We start from the raw sequence: 24,954 nt of genomic DNA, 5'->3' as shown, positions 1-24,954 counted from the left end.
GGGCTGGGGGTGTGCAGGTAGGGTCTGGGGGTACGCCAGGCATAGGGGGAGCCCTGCGTCGTACAGGATGTCGACTCAAAAGGCCTTGAGGTCCTTGCCTGATGGATGCTGCTGCTTCAGCTAGAAGAGTAATCACAGTCATAGCTGATGTCTGTGAACTTCAGTTTCGTTGTCTATAAAATGGGATTAATAATGGTCAATACCCCTAGGGTTGTTAAGAGGATTAAAGCGAGTTAATAACCACAAAGCTCTAAGAACATGGAAAGCACAATAAATTTTGAACATTTATTAAACGGGACCAAAGAGTTTTATGGGAAGAAGAGATGAATCTTGATTCTGGGTGGGGGTGGTGATGGCTTCTCTGAAGGAGTAGGATGTGGGGGGAGCATAACCATACCGGGGCGTGAGTGGGGGGAGAATGCTGCTCAGGCCAGACTCTGCACTCAGCAGTGCCTTAAGTGGTTAAGTGACTTGCCTGAGATCATGCAGCCAGTGAGTGGTTGGCCAGGCTCGTGTAACTCCAAAGCCTGGACACTCTCTCCACTCCTGAGCCTTAGTAGGAGGGGGCCAGGTTTCTCTGATTCTCATATCCAGGGAAGGACATCAATTCATTTCAAGGTGGAACTCAAATGGTGATTATTATCTATAGGGATTATTGTTATCTATAGGAACCTCAGTTCTCAGGAAGGAAGTCTCCAATTCTGTCCAACCCTAAAAGTACTATGTAATTAAAAAAAAATCTGGGGAGAGCCTGAGAGTAGGACAAGGGCTAAAATTTTCAGCAGCTCATTGCCAGGGGGCCCAGGGCAAGGAGACAGTCATAAGAGGAACTCTGGAGACGTGTGTTTAGATGTTATGGAGAAGGAATGATGAGATGAGGGGCACCTTGAAATGGGGCGGGGGGTGTTTCAGGGGAGGGAAGTAGATGCCCTAAAGGGTGAGGCATGGGCGAACCCCATGCTGGTGATGAGAGAGGAGGGAGAGGAACCCAACCTCTCGCAGGAAGTGGGCTGCTGCAGGGCTTCAGACTCTGGGCAAAGGTGGCAAGCTAGTGCCAGTCCCTACAGAGCTACTGGGCAGGCAAGGAGGCAGTTTTAGGGAGTAGGAGGCTAGTTGACCAGTGAGCCAGCCTGGGTAGCAGGTCCAAGCTGGAAGTTCAGCCACCAGCCCGGATCCTTGCCTCTTCCTGCCTGGCAGCCGGCTTGGCTAGAGGTGGGTTCTCATGCTGGGGCCAGCGTTTACTCTGCTGATTGGCACCCGCAGGCCTGGCCTTGTCAGGATGCTATCCTGTCCTTAGCAACTGCTTAGCCTTGGCTGTTTCTGCCTCTTGGACATTCAGAGATGAATGGGAAGTGGTCCCAGGCTCAAGGAATTCACAGATGGAGGGGCAGAAAGACAAAGGGAGGTGTACATGGGCAGTGGAATTTGCGCTGGCTCACCTTCCCAAGACAGTTTTTCAAGTATTTGATGATGAATGTTGTATCCTTTCTTTATCATATGAAATAAAAATGGGGCCCAATTTCATTAACCTTTCTTGTGCTTTTTTAAAAGAAATATTTACTGAGTGTGTACTGTTGTCCTCCTCTGGATGCTCTTTGGTTTGTAGTGTGTGGAAGAGAACTTGACATTTCTGATGATGTCTAAGCTGTGTGGAGTTGAATGGAACTGTCCCTTCCTTTAATTTTGATTCCATACCTTTCTTCAGGCAACCAAAAGTTGCAAAAGTTCAGGGGTCAGCCATATCCTTCTGCCGTATGAACTGAATTTGTTTTCACCAAATCTTAGACCTTTTCCTACATGATTAATTCAGTTTTTGAAAAAAATGAACCTTTGAATCTTAGTTCAGGACTTCACTGCAAGAAAAATGTTTCCTTGCTAATTTTAACCTTTTTTATAGTTGGTTTTGCACTTCAGTTGGATACCTTAGCTTTTCTTTCTGCTTTTTGTTTTCTTTGTGTGCTCAGTAGCCTCCATTCTGAGTCTTCACCTTAGTTACTGATAAGTATTTCGGACAAGCCAGGGCAGAGGACAGAGCCCTTTGGCAAGTCCGGAAGTTGACATTGATCTATTAATCAACACTCCTTGGCTTGCTGGCTAGGAATCCACTCGACTTTCTATCTTTTCTCTAAGCATTTCAGCATGAATCCTGCCAACACCTTCCTGAGATCCAGATAATTCAGGTTAGGGGATTCCCCCACCGTCCAGTCCAGGAACTTTATAATAAAGGAGTTCTGGTAGTGGATGTGGCTCTGCTGGGGAGGGACGTGGGTCTCTGAAAGGATTCAGGCTGAGCCAGTAATCATCACTGGGGGAGGGCTAAGAGGAATCCTGCCTGGAGGCATCTGAATCTCAGAGTCCTTCATGCTTTAAAATTGCACTTCTCAGGGGAGATAGCGATTTGTGTACAGTCAACTGACACCAGCAGCCAGGGATCAACATCTGCCTGGAAACTTCCAAGGGACCTGAGGTTATCCGATAAGGAGATGAAAGCCAAGAGGGACTGGGAGTGACCTTTGGTCCCCAAGCCATTGGTGGCTGAGCAGGGCTGGAACTGACTCCCAGTGCCTCTCCTGGCTGGAAACTGAGGCAGGCTCCAGGGAGGGAGGGACTGCCAGCAGGTGTCCTGGGCACACATTGTTGGCAGACCGTTTTCCCCAGGCTTTCCCTGCCCTCTTGATCCTCCATCCTCAGACTGTGGTACAAATCTGAGAGAAGGAAGCCAGAATGTGGAAGCCTATTGCCTCTTCTCCCTGATCCATTTCCCCTGGTGGCTCAGACGGTAAAGAGTCTGCCTGCAACGTGGGAGCCCTGGGTTCGATCCTTGGGTCAGGAAGATCCCCTGGAGAAGGGCATGGCAACCCACTCCAGTATTCTTGCCTGGATAATTCCATGGACAGAGGAGCTTGGTGGGCTGCAGTCCATGAGGTCACAGAGAGTCAGACGCAACTCAGTGACTAACACATAGCACTTCATCCTCCCTGGGGGGGCCTGTGTGGCTGAGGGCCTGAGGCTGGGCTGCACGCTGAGACATGCTGGGAATGCATGCAAATGAGATGCAAATAGGGGAGTGTGGTGAGGAGGGGGCATCCCTCTCCTGCTTCAGTCTGGCCTGAGTGTTAAGGATGACAAATAGGAAAGGAAACAACCAGTGACCTGAGCTGCAAAGCCCAGGCTCAGGAAGGAAACGAGGGAGAAGGGGCTCTGTGGGGCAACAGGGCAGAGTGTGGCTCCTGGAGTCAGCTTTGGAGGGTGCCCTAGACAGGGGTCCTAGGGGTGGTCCTGGGATGAAAGCATTCTGGAGGACAGCCTCAACTCATCCCCAGCCGTGGTGGGGTGGTGTGGTCAGAAGCGGGAGGCTGCTACCCAAATGCACAGACAAACATGCCTAGGGCGGTCCCCCGGGGTCTGGCTCCCAGCCAGCTGTGTGTTGGACCCAGCGGGGTTCTGAGGCCCAGGGCCTCTCCCTTTGGGGTCCAGGCATGTGGCCCTGTCTTCTCTGTGGTGGAGAAGGAGGAGGAGAGTGGGATCCAAGGGTGCTGGAGGGGTTGGCTCCAGCACTTCCCCTGCAGACCACTCCCCTGCCCCCACCCTAGGAAGATTTAAGAAGCCAGTCCCTCCCTTCTGGGTGTTCTTAACTCTTAGCCCAGCTCAGAACTGTAAGAGGCTGGGAATCTGGCCTCTCAAGAGTGGGGGTTCAAGTGACATGGTGCCCTCCAGGGGGAGCACTGGGACCCAGAATGCCTGGTTGTGCTATATGGGGACTGAGCCTTCTTAAGCTGGAAGACCTGGATCCAGATTCCTTCTCCTTCATCAGCTGCTCTGTAATGTTGGGTGAATCATTTAACTGCTCTGAGCCCATCTCTAATTGTGCGATAAGAGTCACAGTCACTTCCCAGGTTTTGATGGGGGTCTGTGTGGATGAACACAAGGGAAAGGTTTGGTGCAGGGTAGGCATTTAAATAGTGATGAAAGTGAAATGAAGGAGCAAGTGAGATCAGCTCTGGCTCGACAGCCCCCCACTCCCACCCCACCACCTCCCAGGGAGCTGAGAGGCTGAGAGAATCTTGGGCCTTGACCTTCTCTTGGCTCTTTCTTCTCTGTCTCTCTGTGTCCTTCTGGCCCCATTTTTGTCCCATCCCCTCCGCTCTGCGTGGTAGCGTCTAACTCAGCACCTGGCCCCGACCATGAGCTGTTCATTTTCCCTCTCTTCTCAATGGCCTCTCTGTGGCTCCATGGGCACCCACCCCCCAGCTCCTCTCCTTCCTCCCTCTGGGTCCCTATTCTTTGTCCCCCTATCTCCTCCTGGCTTTTCTACCCTCCGTGTCTCTAGCGTTAATCTGCCATTAACAAGCACCCATTGAACGCTCATTAGATGCCAGGCACTGCCCTGCTCCTTTCTCGGTTCTTCTTGTCTCCTTGCCTCCCGGCTGCTGCTTCTTTCCCTCCCACTCCCTTCGGCCTCCTGCCCTCCCTTCCCCCAGCTGCACTGGGCTCCAACACTGGTATTATTCAGTTTTATGAGAACCCCCCAGGCCTGCCCCTGAATGGACCAACCACAACTGGAACCAGATGTGCGGGACTGCGCTTGGGGATGGGACGGGAGGAGGGAGGAGGGAAAGGGGGCATGGGCTGGCTCAGGAAGGGGGGAGGGGTCGGGGGATGGGAGATGGGAAACCCTGGGAATGCTGTCTTCCCCAGCCCAGAGGAGGAGGAGCTGGGTGGGGAGAGAAGGGCTGAGCAGGCTTCTTCGGGAAAGCAGTTCTGGCTCTTGTGTGTGTGTGTGCGCGCGTGTGTGTGTATGTGAGATCGGCTATGGGACAGCTTTTGGAAATACAGGGCAAGGCTGCTCTCCTTTGAAAACCTCTAGTTCCTTGATTTACTCTCTGTGTGGTTTTTAGAGACTTGCTGAATTCATGATTCTGTACCCAGGTGCTGGAACAGGAAGGCTGGGATAGAGGGAATGATGGTGGGTTGGGAGAATAATGGTGGGGCTCCGGGCACCACTGAAGGAGGGTGCTTCTCAGAGCACCCCCCTGCATCTGCTGCAGACCTGGGGAGGGTGGGATGCTCCTGGCACATCCACGTATCAGTCTGATGGTTCCCATGTCTTAGCATAGTCAGGCTTTCTGTCTGCCATCATATAACTTTGAAGATAAAAATCTGCATACATTTATCTTGATACAGCCTTGTGCAGAATTAAGTGTTTAAAAGAGCCCTTTTATTCAGTTTTTAATCCATCACCCATCCATCTCATCTCTCCATTATTCCATTATTTATTCCACATTTATTGAGAATCTACTAAGGGCTTCCCAAGTGGTGCTAGTGGTAAAAGAACTTGCCTGCCAATGCAAGAGACACAGGTTCCATCCCTGGGTGAGGAAGATCCCCTGGGGGAGGAAATGGCAACCCACTCTAGTAATCTTGCTTGGAGGTGTCAACATTGTGCTAAGCACTGGACACGGTTGGAAAGGAGAAAGAAAAGGACAAATAAATCTTTGCTCAACTATTGGGAGATACAGGAGTGCACCCAACAAGTGTCTCCCAGCGTTAGTATACGAGCAAGAGTGTCAGGTATTCAGAGGAGCGGTCAGTATCTGCCAAATGATTGGCGAAGGGTGCATGGAGGATGTGGCTTTTGAACTCTTTCCTGAATGGTGTGATGGTAAGGTTCAAAGGGCAGGACCGCATCACAGAGGTTCTTAATGTCCTGCTGCAGAGCTGGGACTGGATATGTAGGTGGTGGGGAGCCAGGCACTATCTGATGTCAAGCAGGATGATAGTGGATGTGGGTTGGAAGGAGGCGATGGGGGAGGATGACACTTCTCTGACCAGGAGAGGGGTCCTCTTTTAAAGCAGACTCCCCCATCCACCTCTGGAAGAGCCTCAATGGCTGACACGGACCTCTCTCCCTTCCCTCCCCTGACCAGGGCTGGCCCAAGCTCCTGAGCAGCCCCTGGTCTGCAGCGGGTGTGAGGATCAGGCAGGACCAGGGTTGGAGCTAGTGAGGGCTGGGGGAGGCCTGAAGCCAGAGGCACGTCTGGAACGTCTAGAACGTCTCAGAGGCACGTTCTGTGGGGCCAGGACTTTCCCATCTCTGGTCAGTACACATGGGCTTAGATTGAGGCTGCTGTCAAGGCTGGTAGGTCCCGAGATGCTGAAATTTGGGACTCTGGGAGGCCAAACTCATCCCATCTGGGAAGGGATGAGGTCATCTTGCTCTGGAGACAGGGGGTGGATGCAAGGATTCCTCTGTCTCCGCCCTCCCCTAGCAGAAGGTGCCTCTCTCTCCTGCCTCCATTCTCCTGGCTTCACTGTCACAGGTGGTGACAGTGAAGGGGACATTAGAAGTGTGGTGACCATCTCTGTGACACTGGCCCAAGATGGCACCAAATCTTTCTAAGGCTGTTTGTTCCTCCCAGGCCTCCCCTATCACTTTACTCTTTGGAAAATTGAAGCTTGGGGAAGGGTTTGGCTGGATTCAAAAAACTACTGAGTCTCAGAGCTGGAAAAAATCTCAAAAACCTTCCCATCCGTACTCACTGGATAGCCGGGGAACCTGAGGAGGCTCCGAGGTTCAGGTCACTGGCCTGCTGGCCCAGGACCTCACAGGAAGGTGGCCCAGATGGCCGAGAGGAGGGCCTTTGAATCTCTGGAGGGCCTGAGTGGTGGGGTGCTTGGCTTTGGAGCCAGCCCATGGGATCAGAGTTCCCGCTCTGCACCATCCTGTGTGGTCTTGGAGAAGTCAGCTAACCGCTTGGAGGTCACTTTCTTCAGCTAAAATAACAAGGGAGATTCAAAGACTTAAGTGAGAGAGAATATTCATTAAGTGCTGGGCATACAAACAGGTGTGCGGCAAATGACTTTTCCCTTCCCCTCAGGATAATCCTATCTGTTTCTTTTGTCATTTGTGTGGTACTCCAAGTTTCAAATCACATTTCCCTCCCAATTTTTTGTTTTGTTTTTTGGCTGTGCCACAGGGCATGTGGGATTTTAGTTCCCCAATCAGGGATTAAACCCGTGCCCCCTGCAGTGGAAGCCTAGAGTCTTAACCTCTGGACCACTGGGGAAGTCCCATTCCCCTAATACTTTTAATTGTAAGAAATCTTTTGCATGTAGAAAAGTTGAAAGGATAACATGGTAAACTCCCTGATTCTGTAATGGACACTTTGTGATATTTGCTTTATCACATTTCTGTCTCTCCCTCCATCAATCCATCTTATTTTTTAAATATTTTTCAAAGAGAGTTGAAGCGTGCATTTCACTAACTAGAGTTCAATTCAAATCACTTTGAATATACAGTCATAAATGTCCTAACTCAGCCCAGAGGAAAAAAGCCAGGGTTGTTATCCCACATTTGACAGAGAAAAAAACAAAAGCTGGTTCAGAAGTGAGATTCTAGGTCTCCAGTCACAAAATGAGTTGGAAACAGTATAAAGCAGGGCGGTTTACAAAAGTTGGGAGTTGCTATTATTATTACTGTCTCATCAACCATCCTTTCTCCACCCAGTAGCTCTTGGGCCATTTGTCTGCTGTTGTGTCTCTTCCATGGGGGAGGGGAGGGTGGGGTTTCTGGACTTCTTGGCATCTTGCCCCCTCTCCCCACCTCTGCCCCGGAAACCCCTCTGCCCCTCCCTGCAGGTCCCCAGGGAGACTGCTGAGCCGGCGGCTGAAGGAGGGGGCAGGCCACTCTTCTTGGCATCCCTTGCCCCAGGCATACGTGCCCTGACTCCCAGCCGCTCTGCCGGGGAGCTGGGCCTGAGTGTCCTGGACGAGTGCTTCAGGGGTTAAAGGAGGCTGCGGGCGGACCGCTGGCCGGCTCTGGGAAGGGGGAAGGAGGAGGCGGTGCGCCGGTAGCCCGCCCGCCTCCGCTGGGGGAGGGAGCCGGGCGAGCAGCGCCCTCGCTCAGTTGCTCCCAGCAGTGGCCCTGGGACCGGCTCCGCTCCCTGCGCCCGCTCCCCGCCTGGACACAAGGCTCACTCACGCCCTCCTCTCGGCAACCAGCTTCTTGCCAGCCACAGCTGCGGCCCCATCACTGCCCACCGCCCCCGTCCTGTGAGCCCAGACACCCATCCCGCCCAGTGACTCCTCTACCGGAAAGGTGAGCGTGGGGTGTGCGCAGTGTTTGTTTGTGAGTGTGTGCAGCGGGCTGCCGGCCCCGATGCTGTCAGGACCACCCGTCAGGGTACGAATTAGGGGAGCGGGGAGTCGGTTCGCCTGGTCACATGCCTCTGGGCTCAGTGGCCCGTCCTGGCCATCATGTCAGTCCCCTGCCGCCGTCAGTGTCTGGTTCTGGCAGGGATGTCTGGGGCGCGGTTGCCAGTCAGAAGGAGTTTTGTTTCCTGGAGAAGTTGCTGGTGTCAGTGGCTGCTTGAGACCGAGGCCAGCAGGGACTAGTGAGGAGGACTCGCTGACTGAGGCAGGCGGGAGGTCAGGGTATTCAGTCTCCAGGGTCCCTTCCCCTGCCTGCTTTCTGTCACGGAGAGGACTGAGATGTAGGCAGCTTTTTCTCTCTGTTTCTTCCCCTGCCACTGGCTGGAGCTGTTACTGGGTACCTTTTCCCCCCTTGGGGCTCTTCTTCCTCTCATATCTCATCCCCCGGGGGCGGGGCGGGGTGGCCACGGTGGAGAATGAGGGTCTGGCAGGCCCACATCTCATGGGTCACTGCTCCTTTGCCCATGGGCACAGCCTGGCATGAGTGCCTCCTGCCTCCCTCCCCCAACCAGCAGCTCCTACTCCTTTCTCACCCCTCTGGGCAGAAATAGCTAATCCAGGTGGTTAATGAACAGACACACACAGGTGCCTTTTAACCGCCCCCCCCCCCCCCCGCCTCCCCCGTCCCCACTGCTCTCTCTGGGCCCTGACCCTGTGTGCCACCCCTTCCCAAGCCCGAGCATCCATACAGAGCTAACTTCAGGGTCTGTTCTCCACCCCTCCTTCAGGACCAGAGCCAGGACTGCCTGCCCAGATGTTTTTAGGTTGGCTACTCTCTTAGAAGACGGAACTGGGAGGGTGGTGACCGAGGGGTGACCCACTGTGTTCTCAAGTCAGTCTCCCTCCAGAATGCGTGTTGGGTAGGAGAGGAGCTGGTTTGACCAGAGCAGAACAGACGGCTGTGGAGCGAGGCTAAGAGAGATGGCTGGAGATGAGGGTTCTATAGCCTTCGGGGAACAAGAATTTCTCTTCTGGGAGCCCCAGAGTGCCTTCTGTGTGGCCCAGCCAAGCCAGGGGTTCGAGAAGGTGGAGAGGGAACACCCTTGAGTCTCTGCTGGGCCCCTTCCTGAAGCTGCCTGGGTGGGGTGGGGACCATTGTGGTCAGGCTTGGCCTTAAGTTGCTTCCACTCCTGCCAGTGGGCGGCTGCTCCTGTCTCCCCCACCTTGGCTTTCCCCCCAGGACCTCAAAACTTGCTACATCTTAAGGCATCCTCTGCCCCGAACTCTCTGGCCTAGGGATGGGGGAAGGAGGCCCTGGGCCTGGCTCTGGATGGGGAGCCTGCTGGGAGAGCTGTCAGTGGGATCAGTGCTGCGGTTACGGCTTAGGGTTGGCCTTGACTCTGCTGTCCCGCAGAGGGTCTGGAGTGGAGACAGTGGGCTAGAGCCTAGGAGGGTCTCAGCCAGGCCAGTAGAACTGAAGCCAGGACTTTGATCTGGAGCTGAGAAGTCTTGGGTGGCGGAGGAGGCAACCTGGGAACCAACCCCTGTTTCCAGACCTCTGGCCTTGAACCCTCCTGGCCCTTCTTCCTGATCCCTCATCCCAGACTTCACACTTCACTTCCCCCAAAGCCCCAGTTCAGAGTCTCCCACGGCGGTGGGGCGGGGGGGGGGTGCTATTGTGTCTGGAACTGTGAAAACAGGGGGCTGGAGTGGGGCTGGGGTATATGGGGAACAGAGGAGTTCAGAGACGAGGTTACTGTTTGGTGACCATCTTCTCATTGCTGAGGGACTGTGGCTGAAGCTTTGGAGTTTGGGAACTCTCAGTGTCCTGTTTCTTTTGAAGTAAGAATAGGAAGCAAGGGGGCAGAATGGATTTTTGTTTGGTGAAGGAAGCTTAGGTCTGTTTAACGTAGGGCTTTCCTAACAAGCTTAGCAGGTCAGTGGGAGAAAGGGCTGCCTTGTAAGGTAGTGAGCTTCCCGTCCAGGGAGGAGTTCGGACAGAAGCTGGACAACAGATTCCTGAGCTGGGATGTGGTTAGAAGGGATGACCTTGAAGGTCTCTGGGGATGCTGAGGTCCTGGGATCCTTGGAGTCGGGGAATTCTCTGACACTGGGGTCAGGGAGCAGGAAGGCAGTGGCCTCTGGCCTGGGGCGTGGGCACTGGCAGGACTTCTCAGGGTCCTCCTTCTCTCTGCCAGTGTTTGGGGAACAGCGAACCTGATGCTCTGCCTTCACACCCATTGCTCACCAGCCCACCACGTTGTCCCAGCTGCTTCCTGCAAAGATTCTGAGTTTCTTCCTATTCCTCGTGTCCTGCTCCTTGCCTTGCCCTGCCGGTTAATCCCACAAGGGTTGGAGCGGACCTGTGGGCTCAGGACATGGTGTGCAATGGAGGGGACCCGTGCCCCTCTGCAGCTAGAGCTCACTTCCTGCCCTGAGATCTAACTGGGGGCAGTGGAGGGGCAGAGAAGTGTGCTAGTATGGGTAGTTTGAGCTCCTCCCCAGTTTGTCCCCTACTGGAAAAAGGGGCCTCCCCAGCCTGCCTGGCGCTGGTAGGCAGTGGAGCCAAGATCTTGCGAAAAACGCAGGGGTTGTACTTCTCTGAGCCTCAGTTTCTGAATTTGTAAAATAATACCGGTTTGGGGTTGTCGGGGCAGCTAGAAGTGGTTTGTGTAACTAACAGCTGGAGGTGCAAGCCAAGAGAGTTGTTCTAGGGCCTCTCTGGGGTGTGGGAGGAACTGGCCACCTGCTCCCCCCACACCAGCCTCTCCAGACCTGTTTTCCAAGGTTAGGGGTGGCAGGGGGAGGGAGGTCCTTGAGAACAGAGAGGTGAAGTTCAGTGGGGGTGGGGCTCAAGATTTCTGAGCACCAAACCCTGGGAACCTTGGGCTTCCCCTGATGGAGTGTCAAGGTGGGCTTCTGGGCTGGGCTCTGGACCCACGCTGGGTGTCCCAGCCTGCCTCTCTTTGCAGCCCCTCCTCTCTGGATGGCCTATGAGCCCTTTTCTCCTTAGTGCGTGCATGCATGCTCAGTCCCGTCTGACTCTTTTTGACCCCATGGACTGTAGTCCACCAGGCTTCTCTGTCCGTGAAATTTCCCAGGCAAGAATATTGGAGTGGGTTGCCATTTCCTTCTCCAGGGGCTGAACCGGCATCTCCTGCATTGGCAGGCAAATTCTTTATCCCTGAGCCACCTGGGAAGCCTCTTTCTTCTTAGTGGGAGACTGAAGGAGGAGGGTCCTGGCTTTGACAGAGGATGAAATCCTTGCTAATGTCTGACTTCAGCACCTCGGGACCTGATGAGGCTGCTTAATTAGGACCCATCTTCCTCTGGTCTGATAAAGACCAATTCGAGGGGCAGGAGGTGAGGGGCTGGAGATGTCAGCTTGGAGCTGGGGTGGCTGTCAAAGGGTTTCAGGTGCAGCCGCTCTGGCTTCTTGGCTTATTTCTGGGGTCCCTAGTCTCTTTCATTCCAGAAAGGGAAACAGGCCCAGTTGAGGGATAGTGCTGAAGTGGGGCAGAGGAAAGCCCTCCCAATCACTAGACACAGAAAAAAGCAAATCAGAAATGAATGCGGTGCTGCAGGAGGGAGAGAGTGGTTTGGGGAGACTGGAGGGACTTCCTGTGTACTGTCCCCACCCCCTATGGTGCTGGTCTTAGCTTTCAAAGTTATTAGGCTTGCAGAGGTGTGGGTACCAGTGAGCTGGAACGAGGGTAGTGGGGGTGGCAGGGCTGCCAGCCTTGCGGTCCATGCCACCCCCCAGGTGTCCCTCCATTATGCACGGTCACTCGTGCCCTCGCCTCCTTCCTAATCTTCAGTCTCCTGAAACTCTTTCCCGTGGGATGGGTTGGGGGACTGGTGGAGGCCTTCAGAAGGTGCAGCTGGGTCCCTGGCCAGCTCTCTCACCCAGGTTGGTGACCCTGGCCATCTTTCTTCTCTTCCACACTTTGGTTTCCCTCCGGGAGGGTGGTTGGTCTCCGTGGAGTGGGAACTTGGGTGGGGTGGGGGTGGTAGGTGGGCCCAAGCCAGTCCCTGGCGCTGCCTCCTCCAGGGTTTATCTGGTCGCTCTAATCCCTGCCTTTTTAGGGCTGGAAGCCTGTAGCTTGGGCCTGGGTGTTCTTGGAGGCAGACAGGGACTGGCCCAGGAGGGCGGAGTCCCAGGGAGCTGGTGAGGCACGAGGTGCTACAGGAGGGCCAAATCCTGTCCATCTGCCACTGTGGGGAAGGGCCCCCGTCCCAGGTCAGGTCCCCTGGAAATTCCTAGGCGTTCTCCAGCAGAGAATACGGGGGTCCCCCAATTTCCTAGCCCTTGCAGGCTTCCTCTGTGCTCACCTGTCTTCTTGCTGATTACAAGCTCCTTGAGGGCAGGCCTGTGCCTTTTGCCTCCCTGGTGATGCTGGCTGTACCTGGCAGAATGCTGCTTAACATGAACCGATGGACTAATGGGCTCAGGGGACAGTTTTAGATAGCTTAAAACATTTTAAGTTTATTCTTTAATGTAATTTTTAAAGGTCACACTCCATGTACAGTTATTACAAAATAGTGGCTATTTTCCATGTTGTACAATACATCCTTGTAGCCTACCTTACACCCAATAGCTTGTAACTCCCACTTCCCTGCACTTATTCTCTAGCACCCCCCGCCTGCCCCCTGGCCCCCCCCCCCAAACACACACACTGGTAACCACTAGTTTCTTCTCTGTATCTGTGAGTCTTGCTTCTTTTTTTGTTCTGTTCACGAGGTCGTTGCATTTTTTAGATTCCACATAAAAGTGACATCACACAGTATTTGTCTTTCCCTGTCTGACTTATTTCACTTAGTATAATGCCCTTGCCAGTTTTAATGATAATTTCTGCTCCATGGTTTGTTTGTGAGGATCAGATGAGTTAGTTTCTTGAAATCACTTTGAACAGTGCCTGGCACATAGTAAGTGCTCAATAAATATTAGTGATTATTATTATTATTATTGGTGGTGGGGGTGGTGGTATTATTCTCGGTGCCCAACTCTGGGTTGGCTCTTTTCTCTCCTGTTGCGGCTGTTCCAGCCCTAAGACAGGGAGGGTTATGGGCCCAGAGAGTGGAGGAGATAGTGGCACTGTTTTCCCTTGAGGGGTCCTAGCCTCAGAGCCTAGAGAAGAGATTTTCTTTCCCTGCCTAACTCTCTCTGTGTGACTGAGGGGAGGTGGGAGATAAGGGAGCCTCTCCAGGCTTTCTCTGCCCAGGGAGCTCTGTTTACGGAGGACTCTGAGAAAGCTGCCATCACTGTAAACAAGATGCGTTATTATAAACCAGCCCAGTTTCCCCTTCTTGGCTCCCATCCCATTTGTTGATGAGAGTCACCGGATCAGAGACTCCCAGGCTGAGCAAGGATGTGGCCTGGCCTCCAGGCAGGCTCCCCTTGACCATGGGCTACATGCATAGCGGTAGCATCTATATTTTAAAAGTGGGATTCCCCCAGTAATGCTGCAAGTTGCTGCGTCTCACGCCCTCTAAGTTGCTGCGTCTTACGCCCTCTAAGTTGCTGTGTCTCACGCCCTCTAAGTTGCTTGTCTCATGCCCTCTAGGTCTCTCCGAGGTCTAACCTGCATCCCTCTCGCTGTAGCCTTAGTTCCATCCCCTGTTGGTAGGAGGTGGGGGAGAACCACGCCCAGCCCTTCCTGTCTGCCTTGAAGCTGGCAGCTCTGACCCCCTGGTGGCAGTTGCAGGCTCCTGGTCATGCTCTTTCTCCATCTCAGGCCTCTCTTGGGGTCATCTGCTTTCCAGCGCCCCCGATGTTCCTCATTAGTCAGGGTCAGCCCTCAAGACCTGCCACATACACCCTCCACCTGGTCCTGGTTCCCACCCAGGGAGGCTGAGGTTGCTCCAGGTCAGGGGGTGGGGAGAGGGGGTGTGGAGTGTGTGTGAGCTCTGTTTCCGGACCCCTGGCCCGCCCAGTTGCAGCTGTAAAAGGCATTAAGCAATTTTTTTTTTTTTGAAGAAAGAATAGGCTTGGGCTGATGATGATGACAGCTGGGGAGGGTTTCTGAGTTCAGCCTGGCCCTATCTGTCTTCCCTGTCTTAGCCCCTGCTCATTTCTGTCCCATTTCTAGGCCATTGCTCATCTAGAGGAGGGGCTCACCGTTGACCTTTGACCTCAATCAGACCTGAGCAGTCACTTGGGCTCTGACAACCCTTTATGGGGAACAGCCTGTGGGTTCAGCATGGGGCTTGATCCTGGGATGGGGCTGCCCAGGGGCAGGCAGGGGGCTTCAAGGGACATGTAAGGAAGGGTTCCTGCCTTGGAGTTCCTGTGGCCGAGGGTGGTCGGAGAGCAAGGCACCTGCCTCTTCCTGCACTTGGGAGCAGTCCCTTCCCTTGCTGGGCCCGGTGTCCTCATCTGTAGGAAAGAGGGCTGGAGAGATGCTGGGCTGGAGGAGTCTGTGAGTCCACGTCCCTTCCGAAGCCTCCCCTGGTCCCAGGCTTTGAACTTCACCTTGGATTGACCTTGCTTCCCTCCCCCAACCCCCAACCCTGTCCCCACCTCTGGCAGTCGCTGGCAGGAAGTCCTGCTGATTAGGGCCCTAATCACCGGCTGAGACTCCCAGAAACAGCCAAGCTGGTAGAGCAGAGAGGGACCACCAGGCCAGAAAGGCAGAAGCATGGGGAGCAGCCCCCAGTCAGGAGAGACATGAACTGGGGTGGTGGCTGTGACTAGGGGGTGCTAGATGCCTGTGCGGGGTTGGGGGTTGGCTCTTTGGGCCTGGGCAGTGCCCTGGACTCTCTGCCAAGGCGGTGTGGCAATGGCTGAGTGCAGCTGGGCACACTTAAAGCTTTCTGGGTGTCAGCCCTCTACCAGGCAGAGTGCCAGGGATATGTGTGGGGCTGGAAAGGCCAGGGAGGCATGCTCTGGTAGGACGCAAAGGGGAATCGCTGGAGGGTCTCTGCAGCAGGCAGGGGGTGTATCAAGCAGGAAGGAGTGCACATGAGGTGATAGAATGGAGAAAATTTTGGAGAAGAGGTGCTGTTTGAGATGGGTTTTGAAGGTTGAGAAGGAGTTCTGCAGGAAGGAAAAGGGACAAAGGCTTCTTTGGGCATGAGGGGAGGCCTGCACAAAGGCACAGGGGCATGCTGTAATGATGGATGAAATAATCGCTCCAGCCGCGTGTCAGAGTCCGGCTTTGGTGTTCCTCCTAACTCTGCTGCTTACTAGCTGCCTGACCTTGGGCCAAGCCTCAGTATCTGCATCTGTAAAATGGGGTTAACATGCAATCTCATAGAGTTGTGGTGGGCATGAAATGAGATCGTACTTGTGAAGTGCCCGCTTGAGAGGCTCAGTGCCTGGCACAGGCCAAGCCCACAGAAAGTGGTTTGTGTGGGGAAGGCTAACTTTGGGGGACCCTGGAGGTGTTGCCTGGGGCTCAACTGTAGGGGGTTTACTAGGTGAGGTTAAAGAGGGAAGTGGCAGAGGGCTTTGACAGAGAAGAAACACAAAGAGATGGTGATTTGGGCACCTGAGAAGGCCAGACTGGGCCAGGGAGACTGGGGACAGGTCCCACGGCCAGCCTCCTGGGGTCCCCGGGCTGGGAAACCCTCCCCTGAATCACTTCACGCCTCTGGGCTTCTTTCCCACGTGCTGTCTTCCTCTCCGGGGTCAGAAGGCTGGGGAGGCACTGAGGTCTTCCTGGGCCATCTTTCGGGCCAGAAGAGAGCCTGGGCACGGCTTCACACAGGAACGGATGGACAGACTGCAGCAGGCGGGAGTGAGGGTAGACGGTTGGCAGCTCCCATTTCTAAAGAGTTATGCAAGAGAGACTCCTGTAGAAGGTGTTATTTACCCAGTAGGTGCTCACACATGACCAAGGGCGTCCCCTGGTCAGGTGGAGGCAGTGGTGTCCCATCTGACCGTCAGTGGACCGGTGAGTGTCTGATGGGCTGCCTGTCCAGAGCTAAGAGGAAGGTTGAGTGTCGCAGAGGCTGGGTGCTCTGCGACTGTGCGGAGGAGGTAGCAAGGATTTCAGGAGCTTTAACTTCCTGAAGTGAGGTCCTGTCCCTAGGGCGGAGTGGCATGGAGGTCAAGACCACATACCCTGCAGCTGCACTGTCTGGGTTTGAATCCTGAGACCACCTCCTGCAGGCTGTGTGCCTGCCGGCCACTTATCTAACCTGCCAGGGCTTCAGTTTACTTAACTGTGAAATGTGGGCACCAGAAAGATCTGTGTCCTATGGACATATTGCACGTGTGCATGCTAAGTTGCTTCAGTCGTGTCCAACTTTGTGTGTCCCTATAGACTGTAGGCTCCTCTGTCCATGAGATTCTCTGGGCAAGAATTCTGGAGTGGGGGACCTGTGGTTATTATTACTATTATTGTTATTACCACTTTTGGTGCAGAGGGAGGGAGTGGGGCAGGGGCTTCTTGGCAGCCATGAGAGGAACCACCCAGAGGGAGGTGAGGGGAGCGCAAGAGATAGATGGAGGCTTTGAAGAATCCTTGGTGCCTTGTGAGTTGCTTGCGATGCCACACAGGGCCCTGCTTGTGCTGTGGCCAGCTGAGCTGAGCAGAGCGTGGGAGCGGAGGCAGCAGCCAGGCCTGGATTCCCGGCTGTAGTCCTGGGAGAGCAGGGGAGAGCCGGGGCGAGGGGTGGGGGAGGAGAGGTGAGCAGAGAGGAGGCCAGGACTATCCCTAGTCCCCAGCTGAGACCCGAGGAATTCTTTCCATCATCTCTTGCCAGAGGTCCTGACCTTTTTTTAGCTCCAGGGCCTTTGGAAGGCTTGTGGTCCAGTCTCCCTGCTTCCTGGGCAGCCTGTTTCTGATGCCCCTTCCCTGTTAGAAAGTGATTGCTCTGCATGAACTACTGTCTGGCTGCAGTTCCTTTGGGCTGGAGGAGCAGTCTGGTGGGAGGAGCAGCTGCTTTGCAACAGGAGGGAGAGAGGGTAAACATCAGGGCCCTGCCCTGAGTTGGGGCAGGGGAAGGGTTGGCTGGAGGGACTGATGGCAGGGGGATTCAGATGGCCTGTTTCTAGTCCCTCTTTGGCACTGTGTGACTTTGGGAAAATCACTTCCCCTCTCTGGGCTTCAGTTTCCTCATTTATGAAAGGAGAGGGTGTAGCTAGAGTTCTTGATTTCTAATTGGTGTTGAAATTCTGCAAATCCATGGCTCTTTCTGAACAGAGAGGTCCTTGCTCTTAGGGCTCTGGGAAGAGCTGGCACAAAGGTGCCAGGGTCTGGCACAGAGGTGCAGGCCCTGGAGGGTCTTTAAGCATCTACTGAGAAGCCTGCTGAGATGCTGGGGAGGTCCCTTCCAGCCCTGGCATTAGAAGATTCTTTGCCCAGTGACCACTCCTCAGCTCCATTTCTTGGAACAGAGCAGAGGGCAACAGCTGTCTTGAGTTGAGGGGCCAGAGCTTCTGGGTCTCTGTCCCACTCTTTAAGGTAGGGACGCGCTGGCAGGATGAGAGCTGGTGGAGTAAGAGAGGGAGCTAGGCAGATCTGCCAGCTCCTCCTTGGTCATGCTTAGGGGACAGTGGGAGTAAGTGATGTGCTTAGCGAGGGCGTACAGAGAGGAGTGAGTAACAGTTGTGAGTAATGGCTGAGTGTGTCTGTTGGGCAGGTGGCTCTTAGACTGTACAGAGCTGTCCAGGGCTCCGGAAATGCTCTCTGGAGGCCCAGCCACTGAGTCACGGCAGCCTGAGCTCCACAGCCCCTGCCCTCCTTAGGAGCCCGGTGTCCCTCGTTTCCTGGAGCTTAGCAGCTGCAGGCCTGCATCCCCTGCCCCTTTGCCTCTCCTGTGTTTTTCTGCACTAGCCCCTCCCACCACCTATACCTCCACCCCGCTTTGACCCCATAGCTGCCCTGTTTTGTCTTCAAATCACCCTGGTGACTTGATCGCCTGAAGGAGTATAGATTTTTTATTCTAGCTGTCCTGCGTTTGAGTGCCAGCTCAACTGTTCAGAAGTGAGTGGTCTTGGGCAGCTTAACTTTTCTGGTTGAGTTTCAGTGGTCACATATGGAGGAACGAAGTGTTGCTTTTTGTGCATATTGCTGAAAGGGTTAAATGTGATACTGTGTCTGAAGTAAATGGTACCCGGTAGGTTTTCAGATAAAGCAGTTGTCCCATAAGCCCTGAACTTTGTTTTGCTCCTCCTTAGCACCTCCACCTCCAAAATTCCTGCTTCCACATCTTCATCGCATCGTTCTCAGGATGCTTATCTTCTAGTTGGATCTGCCCCATCGTTCGTACATATGCCGTCCTGTTTCTGCCATCTCGTATCCAGCTTCCATCAGTGTGCCCTACACAGCCCCTCGCCTCCCCACCCCTGCAACCTGCTGTAGCGGAAGGATGCCCAGGGCTCAGGTGGTCCTGGTGAGTCCGAGGGGAAAGTGTCACTTGTCCAGCCTCAGTGGGTGGGCAGGCTCCTGTGGGCACCTCACGCCGCCCACCTCTGCCGGTTCATGCTCAGCCCTCCCCACTGTCTGCCCACGTGGGTCATTTCCCCTTCTGGCTTCCTGAAGTCAGCTGAGCTCAGGGCTGTGCAGACTGCCCCTGCCAGGGGGTGTGTTCCCGTCTGTGAGGCTCTGCTTGGGGTGGGGCACGGAGGGGGCACCAGGGAGTGATTCTGCATCTGGGCCTGACAGTGGTCCTGTGACGTGTGGGTGCGCTGTGTGTGCCTCCGGGCATCTGAGCTCTGTGCAGTGTCTCTGGGTCCCCGGAGCCTCTATCTGATGTGGGCTCTCTCTCCTGTGTATTGAAAACCTGCCTGTGTTTTACCAGCCAGATAGAGCCCGGTCTTCCGCTGCCCCTGCCCCTCTCTCCACCCCCTCTTCCTTTCAGACCTGGTTTTGGATGCAGATGCGTGCATCTTGAAGGGCCTCCCGGGGAACAAGGAAACATTGAGGGGAGGGGGGAGTGGATATGCGTCAGATGGAGCCCGAACAATGCTGGTGACAGCCAGGCCTCCGCTGGCCTTCAGTGCTGGCCTGGCTTCAAGTCTCTGCTGCTGGCTAATTGGGATCGGTAAGGGGCTTCCTGTGACTGGGCCACAGATGGATTTAAAGGAGCTGCGGGAGCTGGACTGCCCTGCCCTGGGGACCTCCTGCCCCTGGGGCCCCTGGAGCAGTCCATCAGAGCAGATGGGGCTCCAGAACACCAGCCTTGACACGCACTAATTGTGCGGAACCACCACACCGGCTCCTCCTGCTGCTGCCATCTGTGGCCCAGGGGTTTTCTACATGAGTGAATTTTCAGATAGTTGAAGCTTAGGCCATGTAACAGTTGGACGTGCAAAGAAAAAAGTTGAATTGTTTTGATGGTAATCTTTTGCATTGTGTTATACTGCTCCGAGCTCTGACTTAAGGTAGATTCCTCTTATTCTGTTATTGTTCCTCAGTTTTGACCTCTATAAGGTGGGCCTATGAACAGAACCTAGGTCACAGGGTTCAAGAGAAGATTACGTGAGTTGCAACACATCAAATGCGCATGGTACACCCTGTACATTTGCTCACCTATAAATGAAGGCGCTGAGGCATGGAGAGGTGCAGGAACCGCGTCCAGCTCACATGGAAAGGGGCTAACGTTTTCCAAGCATGTGCTGTGTTCCAGGCATTTTTACTTGTGTCATCTCAGTCAGCTTTATTTTGTCCTCCCAACCAGTGGTAAAGAACTTGGCTGCCAGTGCAAGAGATGTAAGAAACATGGGTTCGATCCCTAGGTTGGGAAGATCCCGCTGGAGGAGGGCATGGCAATCCACTCCAGTATTCTTGCCTGGAGAATCCTGTGGACAGAGGAGCCTGGCGGGCTACAGTCCATATTATTGCACAGAGTCGGACACTACTGAAGAGACTTAGCACGAGCGCATGCAACCACTCTGCAAAGTAGGTCTCCTTATCCCCAGTTTAGCTCTCAGTAGCCGGTCTGTGGCAGATGGATATTTGAGCCCAGGCCTAACCCTCAGGCTCCTCGAAGGCAGCTGCGGGTTTGGTGCAAGAATCACCTGTCATTCATAGGCTGTGTGCATCTTAGAAAGTCACTGGCCTGTTTCACTGCTGTCTTGATGGTACTCAGACAATACCCACCCTTGAGCAGGGCCTGCATGTGGCAAGTCAGTGGCTCTTTAGGGACGGATCTTCAAGTTTTCTGTTTTTGTACCATGAGGTGAGTAAGCGTCCCCTTGGCTTCCCTTGTGGCTCAGCTGGTAAAGAATCCGCCTGCAATGCGGGAGACCTGGGTTTGATCCCTGGGTTGGGAAGATCCCCTGGAGAAGGTAATGGCTACCCACTCCAGTATTCTGGCTTGGAGAATTCCACGGATTGTATAGTCCATGGGGTCACAAAGAGTCAGACACGACTGAGTGACTTCCACTCCACTAACCCAGTCCAGGGCTTTTCTATCTTACCTCTTATCTTTTGGTCGGAAACTCATGCCCCTTAGTGTGTTCAGGAATTTAGAAATGAGGACCCACAAGCAGAAGGTGTTATGATCTTTTAGAATTGAACCCACTTCCAGTTACCACGTTTGTGTTAGGTTCAGCGCAGTTTGGCGTCAAGTGATGAGACAAAATGATTTTAGTGGCTTAGGGAATGCAAGGCTACAGATGGGCTTGGAGAATACAGAATTTTCTCCTGTTTGCTTTTCTTTTGGCAAGCCTTAAATCTTTAAAGAAGGGGGTAGGCCTTCCTGATCAGCAGCAGCATCGAGCAGTGATGCAGGCAGCGTGAGAAGCCTGAATAACCAAAAAAGCTTTTGGCCATTTCTTCAAATCTGAGATGTCTTTTTTTCCCTCCTACATTCTGTTTAATGCTTTTGAACTTGGAATGCATCTTATGATTTTCGGGCAGCCTTCCCTCCTCAAAAGCTATTGTCCAGTTGATGCTACCCCAGATAGTCAGTGGTATCATTGAGATTAAGAAACAGAGCCATGCACACCTGTGGTTTGCAAAGCCTCCTGAAGATGTGGCAGGGACTGAAGCCTGGAAGCTGTTGTCCTGTTGTCCTGAGAGCTGACTATGGCTGAGTTTAGGAAGGTACAGGGAACCTCTCTTGTCTGTGCAGGTTTGAGGGTGGCTCCCAGCCTTGGAATTCTCAGTTTGGGGCCTGGCTCAGCCCATTCTCTCCTCCACCCCTGCCCCAGCCTCCTCTGCGGGGGCCCCTTTCATGCTCCTTGGCAGGTCCTGACCCCTCTGGCTTCTTGGGTTTCCCCCTTGCTCTTATTAATACATTTTTTTTTTCTCCCACGCATCCTTCTTTTCTCACTGTTTTAGCACAGCTTAGGGTCAAAGACTTTGATCCTTCAAGTTTTCATCAGGGACAGAAACCCTCATGAGGAGTAAGGGGGCAGGGTGGGCAGTCTCCCTCTGGGTGTAATTTCTGGAAAACCAGATGGACTTGAATCCCAGTGAAATAATAGCCCTCTTATACCTCCATTACAGCAGTTCTTGGGCTCGTTTATAATTCTCTGTTTACATGCCTGTCTCCTCCACTGGGCCACAAGTTCCCCTCCGGGTCAGGCCATCCTTATTCCCCTCTGGCTCTGAAGCCGGGAACGTGGCACCAAGGGCCCCGTTACTGTTGTTGAAGGAGTGCACTGCCTTGCTTGTGTGCCCATCACCTCCTCCCCGTCCCAGGTTCCACTAGAACCTTGACCACAGACCACAGTCCTTTCCTTCACCAGATTCTTCTAGGAACTTCCTAGAAGCAGGGTTTTCTGTGCTGGAGGCCATGTCCTCCAACCCCCTGCTCCAGAACAAATGGCTCTTCTCCAGGTGGGAAAGAAGAGCTGGGGTTTCCCTGCTCTTTAGATCTTAGGAGAAGGTGACCTTGGAGTCTGTTTGTCAGACCATCTGTTGAGTGCCTCCACTTATTAACAGAGGCCCTGCATCCTCTGAGTGCTCCGGCCTGGGCTCCTCAGTGGTGGCCGGTTTCTCCTCAGGCTTCTTACATCCCCTTAGAATGTTCTCAGTAATCTCCCTACTCTGCTCAGAACCCCAGCTCAGAGTCTCCTTTCATTTTGGTCTCCCGTTCTGCCTCCACCCTCCTCTTGACTCAGACATCTTCCCAGCCCACCTGCCTTAGAAGCCATGCCCCCCATGAAACTCTACGTGTGACACCTGATTTGGGCAAAGTGCTGTGGTCCTGAGCAGGGCCAAGTCATGGGGTGCTACCAGGTTGGAACTCTGGTTCCATTACCTAGTGCAGGCTAAGGATGTGACCTCTCAGAGCCTCGTTTCCCCTTCTGTAAAATGGGCTGATAACCCCCACCTCACTGTGTACCATATGGGAAAAACAAACAAGCGAACTTGAAAGTGGTATTCTCTGGCTGGAGCGAGAGCTTCGAGGCGGAGAGGTGAGAAATGGGACTGGAAAGAGAGACACAGCCAGGTCCCGAAGGGCTGTGAGGACCATATTAGGGCATCTGGACTTTATCCCGTGGAGCTGGGCTGAGGGCAAGGAGGCGGATGTCAGGAGGCTGTTGTAAGAATCTCCATGATTTAAAGAGACTAGGGGTGAGGGAGTGGCTTGGAAGGATACTCTGGTGGAGGAATTGGCCAGGCTTGGGGGGGACGGGGGTGTAGGAAGAGTCCAGCTGACCCTCAGGTTTTTGGCTTAACAACCTTAGATGGTCAGGGAGTGGGGTGGTCGTCAATGGCAGTGAGGGAGCCAGGAGGAGGCAGAAAGGGGACAGGGCTGTGAACCCAGGACGCTGACCAGTGTCAAGTCCTGGGCCCAGCTCTGCCCTCTTGCCTCTGCTGGTACTTCCCTGTGCCCCTACACGCCCCACCCTTGTCATTGCTAGGCTTCCCCTGGACCCCTGGCTCCCCTCTTGTGCTCCCAGGACCTGGCATGTAGGAGATGCTTGGTACCTGTCTGTTGAACTCAACTTCTCTGACTTTCTTGCTCACAAGGGTTTGCTCATGAGAAGTCTGGTCCGGTATGCAACTCAGCCCTCCCAGGGTCACTGATGTTGGGTGTGGGCCAGTGTGGCCCCTGAGCTCGGCCCTTGGGGTCCCAGCTTGGGTCCCAGGGGAAACAGATCGTCAGAAAAGATGTTCTGCCACCAGCTAGGCATCCAGAGATCTGGGTGCTATCTTATGCCATCCTCCAGACAGACTCTGAAGGGGACCGGCTGCAGAGGGCCGGGCCTGCTGGCGCTCAGTGCTAGACCCACCTCACCTGCTTTGCTGCTGCCACGACCTTCTGGGGAAGTGTCTGCTCTGAAATACCACATTCCGGCAGGCTCAAGAGGGTCTGGCACACCCGGCCCTCCCCTTGTATGGGGTTGGGCTGTGCAGGTCAGGGCTGCTGTGTGGGGTGTGGCTAGAAACTTCCCTGTCTAGGAGGACCTTCTTGAGCGTGGAACAGGACTTGGAGGCTGGCAGGGGCTGGGGCGGCCAGTGAGTGGGGCCTGAGAAGAGGCTCCCGGGATAAGAGGGAGGGTTGGGGTTCAGGGGAGCTGCTGGAGCTGGCAGGGGGAATGACTGGGTCAATGGTCCAAGAGGAGCCTGGCCCAGGAGGATTTGGGGAAGGGATGGGCCTGGAACTCTGGGGACAGTGACTGGAGTCGGCCCTCTGGGTCGCCCCTGTGTCTTGTCTGCTTGGGGTCTCAGTTGGAGACTGCTGGGCTTGGGGAAAGGGTCAGGCCCCCTCCCTGCCCCCGGCTGGCTCCCTGGCCCTGAAGGGGCACGGCCCCCCGCCCCTCAGCTCGAGGTGTCCCTGGGAACAGGCCCCTTCTTGCCTCCAGGAACTTGACGCAGTTCCTTTCCCGGTCGTGAGCAGAACTCTATATAAGGGAAGGAAACAGCAGAGCAGGTTGAGAGCAAGCTCTGGTGAGGATGGGTGGCCTGGAGGGGAGGCCCAGGCCTGGGGAGGAAATGGAGCCAGGGCAGGGGCCCCCTCCTTCTCGGGAACCCCCCTGCCCAGAGCTTGAGGCTTGAGGCTCAGTCTGGGAGGCCAGTGTCTTCGAGCTCTTCTGGGGTGCTGCCCTCTTCACCCTCGGGCCTTGTACTTGCCCAGTCCCCCGCATGGCTGGGCACTGTGTAGCTGTCTGACTGTGGGCATCCACAGTCACCCCTCACCCGGTTCCCAAGCCAAGCCCTGGTCCAGTTGGCGGGGGCTCCCAGCCTGCTTTGGTCTGGCTGGCAGGGGCTGGCTGGGGCTTTATAGAGCCCAGTGGGGATTCGTAATGTGAACTTGGAGGTGCTGGGCTCTCCACACACGGAGGTCGTCTGATTGTGTCCACACAGGGCACGCGGGCTGGGTCCCTCCGGGATCATTGTCTGCATTATTCTTGACTCCCTGGTGTCACCTCAGTGACCAAGTCTCGGAGGATGGCTGATTCCTGGCCACCACAGGTTCCTTGAGTGGGGCCCCGAGGATGAGCAGCAGGCAGAGCTGAGGGCGGGATCCCTGGCTCTGGAGGGCAGGAAGGTGGCGGTGCCCTCCATGCTCTGGGTCGGGGAGAGCAGTAGAGTCTGGAGGGGGCATCTATTAACATGAGGTGGGGATGGGGGCCCACAGACGTTCAGGTACCTGATGGTCCCTTAGGGCTTCCCTGATAGCTTAGTTGGTAAAGAATCCACCTGCAATGCAGGAGACCCGGGTTTGATTCCTGGGTTGGGGAGATCCACTGGAGAAGGGATAGGCTACCCACTCCAGTATTCTTGGGCTTCCCTTGTGACTCAGCTGGTAAAGAATCTGCCTGCAATGCTGGAGACCTGAGTTCGATCCCTAGGTTGGGAAAATCTCCTGCAGAAGGGAAAGGCTACCCACTCCAGTATTCTTGGGCTTCCCTTGTGGCTCAGCTGGTAAAGAATCTGCCTGCAAAGCAGGAGA

General features: G+C 54.5%; 1 protein-coding gene across 21 annotated transcripts in view; it reads left to right on the top strand.

The window, feature by feature from the left end:
- TNS1 (tensin 1) overlaps positions 1 to 24,954 on the top strand; it is a 266,797-nt gene that overhangs the window by 111,249 nt on the left and 130,594 nt on the right. For 4 of the 21 annotated variants that reach the window (NM_001434867.1, NM_174766.3, NM_001434862.1 and 1 more), the window contains exon 1: positions 7,862 to 8,098. The exons of 16 other annotated variants lie outside the window; for them this stretch is intronic. The gene's annotated coding sequence lies outside the window, so the exon portion shown is untranslated. Of the gene's footprint in view, positions 1 to 7,861; positions 8,099 to 24,954 lie in introns of those variants that run through there. One more of the 21 variants, XM_024999142.2, reaches the window with a different exon arrangement.

Source organism: Bos taurus, chromosome 2, assembly GCF_002263795.3.
Source record: "Bos taurus isolate L1 Dominette 01449 registration number 42190680 breed Hereford chromosome 2, ARS-UCD2.0, whole genome shotgun sequence".
Classification (NCBI taxonomy): domain Eukaryota; kingdom Metazoa; phylum Chordata; class Mammalia; order Artiodactyla; family Bovidae; genus Bos; species Bos taurus.
Note: the sequence above shows the minus strand (reverse complement) of the source record. Positions and strands in the feature narration are given on the sequence as shown.